We start from the raw sequence: 6,308 nt of genomic DNA, 5'->3' as shown, positions 1-6,308 counted from the left end.
TGTCCGTTAGACTAAAGGAAGTCAATATTACTCGCCGCTAATTCTTGAGCTACTCTTTTAGCAACGAAAAGTGAGATTGGCCTTTACAATATAACATTTTCACGGCTGAAAGGGCGAGTATGTTCGGTGACGGGAATCGAACTCGCGACCCACATATTGCGAATCAATCTTCCTAACCACCAGGCCATACTAGGCCTTTAGATAGCATGTAAAACAATCTCATAGGGTTAAATTGTTTCAATTTTTTGTAACTGGCTTAACACAAGCTCCCAAGGAGAATGATTTAAAATTAATATTTCATAACACTTTGTGTGTTGCACAATGAAATGCTATTAATGAAGTGATTTGGTTTGTCTAGGTTGACCTTTTTTGATATATTTTGCATTTATAAGCATCTTATCAGTAAATGAAAAAATACATCCGTTAGTAATAACCAAATTACGATTTTTTAAAGTTAGCCATATGATTCTTATTTCAAAACTTTTAAATATATTTCTGTACACAAGGGAATAAGAAGATCATTAATTGTACGTGTTTATTATATATATAGTATGTTAATTATATATAGTATGCTTGTTCTTTTGTTTGTATTTAAACCCAAAGTTACACAATAAGCTAAACTACCACACAATCTCAACCTAAAGACATAAATGTTTAATTTATCCTCAGGTATAACTTTTAAGTTTTCATGTAGTAATCCGATAACAAAAGTCAATGCACTTTCGAAATTATGTTTTGTACTTTTGTACGTAGCCTAGAAACATACTGTTTTGTACACAGAACTCATACTATAATTCTTCCTGTGTAAAAATGTTTGTCAACCACCAATGCACATTCATTTCCCCAGTATGCAAAGTTATCTTTGAAATACAATTTAAAACCGACAATACTGCCTAGTTGGGCCACAGCTGACTGAGTATTATATGTAAAAGCACATTTTGGTCAGTATATACAAAAGGCCAATGTAAACAATCGACCAGATATTACAATAAAAATTAGGTTAGTGATTTCACCAACATGATGTCCTAACAATATTGCCAAAGCTATTTATAGAAGAGAAAGTTTAACCAGTCAACAGAGAATCCTATCTGACTTCTATTGGTTCAAAATGTAAGTACACTCGTGTAACTGTTACCTTAAACATGGCTCTAAGTTTACCTTCCACAATAATTCAGGCTGATAAGGCATTTGTAGAAGCGATCAGTAAGTATATATAATATATGTATATACTGCTCTAACTATAGAACATAGAAATAAAACTTTTAATATGTTAAGTTTGAGAAAAAACTATCAAAACTACCAAAATGTATTTGACTTGTTTTTCTAATAGTTTTTATATGAATAATATAGTGACTTGCACTCACAAGTTTAAATCAGCTGTACATTATCGAACTGAAAATTGAGATAGTTCATAAGAAACTTTTTATTTGTTTTATTATAATTTTGTGCCAATATACAAGAAAAATCTTAAATGGCAAATATGTACGTATATCTCTATGATAATATTACATTTTGTACGTATATCTCTATGATAATATTACATTTTGTACGTATATCTCTATGATAATATTACATTTTGAGACTTCGTGAATGTGAATTTAGTGCTTTAAACTTATATCTCATTTTTTTAGTTAAAAATATATAACTACTCTTTCTTCTGTGCTATAAACGACTAACTGTTTTTGTTTAAGCCCTCTAGTGGCACAGCGGCATGTCTGCGGACTTACAACGCTTTGTGCTTAACTTCAAACAAACAAACATTTTTGTTTAATTTCACCAAATATCTTTATAATATAAGTAATAAACCTTTTAAACCACAATTATTTATTGTAAAAATATATTTGTTGTTTTGAAATTTATGTTGCTTATATTAATTAAATATCACAAAATATACGAGTGAACCAATTAAATCACTCTATATGTACAAAACATATAGTTCACCATTTTAACCGACAGAGGACGCGACCAGATTCCTACCTACAATAAGAAAATCAGTTTAACCTATACATGAAATATGTTTTAATATAAACAGTAAACTCTTAAAAATGCAAATTTTTCTAGAGATTATTTGATTAATTTGATTGTTTTTTAGAGCAAAGCCACATCGGGCTATCTGCTGTGTACACTGCGGGGAAACGAGCCCCGAATTTTAACGTCGTAAGTCTGTAAAGTTACAGTGTCCTGCTGAAGGATGTTATTTGATTAAGTAAAATTAGCCATGCAACAGTCTTACTGCCAGTAAATGATTGGAAAGATCTGTTTCTGCTCTATTGTTGGTTTCATATTCATTCTGTACCAGCCACATACGTTCTAAGTTCCTGACAAATATACCTATATGCATTAGAATATAATTCAGAGTTAATGTTCATTTATTGAACATTAAACACTTAACGAATATTCAACGTATATTATTTTATTTTTAAGTCGTTTTCATGTGAACCCGAAGTATTTTTGACGTATCTGAATAATTGAATGACCTTTGATTTTAGATGGAATAAACCTTTTTCCCCTAAGACTGTACTGCAGCACCATGATAAAACTATGCAACCGAAACGCTGGAAAACAAAGTTTATTTCTTCTGAAGTCGAGGTTTATCCAATGATTCCAACATATAAGAATTTTGCTTCTTACTTAATAAAGTTATGTATATTTCTATGTAGTAAAGCTAGTGCCAATTGTTAGATTAATAGAATTGCTTCATGCTTGAAGGATAAAATCCTTTTTACTGGTCAGTTTTAAAATATGATCTCTAAAGTTAAAGGCTTATGAACGGGTTCAAAACTCTTCAATTTTGTCAGATCACAAAATCCCTGTTTCTACTACAAATGTATTCAGTACCAGAAGATATTGGATTTAGATCTAGCATTCACTACGGTCTTTTTTATATTTCTTAATCTCACAGGTTGATAAAGACGTGTTTAGTTCTGTTCTTGATGGGCACGTTAAGCTATGGTACACTAAACCTACTGGTGAGTATTTACACACCTTATTTATTTGTTCTTTGAAATTAAAGCTGTGAAAGTATTTACAAACAGTGTTTTATTTGTAGATGGTGACTTGATTCTGTAACTGTTTTGTTGAAGGAAGGCATTAAACTGAAAATAAAAGAGATATACACACTTAAAGGACTACTATATAAGTTTAATCAACCCTATACCATTCTGTTTGCAAATAAAATAAAATAGACCATTGGAATAAACATTTTGTAAGTTCAGAGCTTAACAATTATTTTCCTTTGTAGTCAAAATAGAAGCAGTTTTTAATAAATCGGATAACTGTTAGACATTAAAGAATTATTACACGCCCAAGAAGGACCCTTTATTAAGTCAGACATTAATATCAGTGTAGTTCTATGATTTTTAGATAACTATTTGCAATCCACTGCTGGCTCGGCGATAATTTTGAGAGCAAAATTATAACGCAAAAAATCCGGTTTCGATACCTGCGGTAGGCAGAGAACAAATAGCTCATTGTGTAGCATTTCGTTTATAACAAAAACCAAATTATTTGTAGTCTCGATGCTGAAAGACGAAAACAGCGAGGGTAAAATAGAAAAGTGTTATATTTCGTTATCTTACGACATGGATATTAACAATAAATATATTAAACCAATAATTCCCAAATGTGTGTGAATACTCCAAATGTGTTAGTTTGATTACAATCCTACGAGTGTTTCCATGCTGATTCATAGATAAAATCTCATGTTACATAATTTTACTATAGCTTTTAAGATAATATTTCAACAAAACAACTGTACAAAACTCTTTGGTGAGAATTCACTAAAAATGTATCTGTGCTTGTACATTCAAAAAACAAGTTTGTTTGTTTTTTCAAAGAATATACAGGTGGAAGAGAGCAAATAGGGTCAATGATTTAATGCAAGTGCTGAAGTATCCGCTATTTTCGTGATCGCACATAAATGTAATGCTATTGCTCAACAGAACCAAAAGTGATTTGAGTAACAAGGAAATCTGAAAACATGCCAGAAATACTCTACTGGTAAAAGTGGGAACTACCTTTTACACGTGAACATTTTATTGATATTATTTGATATTATTTGTTTACTCCACAAGGCTTTACATTTTAGTTATTCTCATTTGAATGTTTATACATTTATTTTGAAAACATAATTAGTGAATTATACAGTTTTCTTTATTTCTAGAAGCTTCATATTCTATCATTAGTTAAAGTCACACATTTAAAAATAGTCAAGTAATCATACAAAGAACTTTTAACTGCTATGTTGATGTCTAGTTCAATACACCCCATAGCTCGTTTATAGTAGATTTTTTCTCCAGTATATTTTTATGAAAAATGAAAACCCTAGATGATAATAATTAAGTAACAAACCTTCTCTTTATTGAGAGATGTCTACCATCAAGTTTAATTAAACAATAACTAACAAACTTGTAAATACGAAGATCTAACCTGTGTCACTCCCAGCAACAGAAGCAGAAAATTTACACCTTCCAAAAACTGTTCATTACCTAGTATTGCAACTAATAGTTAGTTATGTTTTCAGACTTTACTTGTTTTAACTAAACACAACAATGATTTTGTGCTTTTTTTAATCTGTGATTTCTCTCTGAGTTTAAAAAAATATTTTTACTTGACAGAAACATCCCTTTAATATCCTTGCATCAATTTATACTGTTTAATTAGCTGAATTGGATTCAGTTAAGTTATCAAAGAAAAATGGTTGCGAGATTCCTTTAATATCCTTGCATCAATTTATACTGTTTAATTAGCTAAATTGGATTCAGTTAAGTTATCAAAGAAAAATGGTTGCGAGATTCCTTTAATATCCTTGCATCAATTTATACTGTTTAATTAGCTGAATTGGATTCAGTTAAGCTATCAAAGCACAAAGTTGCGACTTGGCCTGATAAGAAAAAGACTATTTAGACACATTTCTTCACTATAGGCATTGGTCAAACGACTAAATTGAAATTAGAAATAAGAGTAAAAGCCTGTGTTGCATTCTTTATGTTACCTAGAAGGTTATATTGTAGTAACACATCAAACATAGATTATGTAGAAATAATCTTAATTAGCCTTCGAGATTAGTTCTTGCTGAAACTAAGGTGCATTTCAAAGACATCCGTAACATTGCCCATGAAAACGAAAATTATTTTGAAATATGAACATACACATTATACAATAAAAGATCGAGACCCAATCGTGACATAAACCATTAGGTGTTTATTTGAATGTATGTGTCTTGAAAATACAGAGAACTTCATACTAGATATAGGTGTGATTTCACCAGACATTGTGTTTACAAGCAGTGGCGTAGACAGGCTGCTTGGGTGTTACCAGCGCATGCTCACGTGGGAGGCAGAGTTTTGTTCTGATCTCTCTGTATGTATGCAGAACCTGTCTGACCAAAGAAATGTATACGCCATTTTACTCTATACAATTACATTACACTTATAACCTAGCTGATACACTTAATTACGTACTAACGCGCGATTCCAACAAGTCCTTCATTATTTGTTTCCGGTCTTCGCCCCACCAGTGCTACAACATTTTTTTTCGCTATTTTATAGGCCCAGAAATTATCATCACTCCTTCAGGCAATGGACGGGCACGTGCTTGGCCAGGGCTGGCTTTCGTTACGCCATTGTTTGCAAATAGTTTGGTTTAATAATTTAGCATCTGATTAAAGCTGATATTTCGTATTTTACAGCTTCTTCGGCTGTGTGTTAATTCCCTACAACCTGGAGTACTTGCGGTAAGTGCCTATGATAAATGTTGTATTGGTGACTCATATAATCACAACAATGCGTTTGCACAAACCTCAGTTCAAACTATCCTCGTTGATCTGTATTAGGCATGTTCTTCAGTTTTTGTTGTTGTATTTTTTCGTTTTTGTTTATTCTTTTAGTGTTGCATTTAAGTGTGTTTAATTGGCTCTAGCTAAAGTTATAACTGTTAGTGTATTATTCATGTCTCAATATAATTTAACCTCAGATTAGTTTCTTACAATCAAACCCATCTTTCAATAATCATAAAATCAAATCTTAGCAAATGAGCGATTGAAAATTACAATCAAAGTTGGAGAAATTACAAATGTGGGAATTAAAATCTTGTTATAGCAAGTTAAATTAATTAAAACGCTAACGTAGTAAGTTATTTAAATTAAAATTCTAATATAGTAAGCTATTTAAATTACAATTTTAATATAGCCAATTATTTGGGCTGATATTTTTATTGATTAATAAATTACTTTAAATGAAACAACTGAGTACTTCAAAGCTGGCGCTAACTAAAATGTTAACAAAAATGAATAACCTATGTGTCATATT

The sequence above is a fragment of the Limulus polyphemus genome, unplaced genomic scaffold (assembly GCF_000517525.1).
Source record: "Limulus polyphemus unplaced genomic scaffold, Limulus_polyphemus-2.1.2 Scaffold587, whole genome shotgun sequence".
NCBI lineage: Eukaryota > Metazoa > Arthropoda > Merostomata > Xiphosura > Limulidae > Limulus > Limulus polyphemus.
This window is presented reverse-complemented; position numbering follows the sequence as displayed.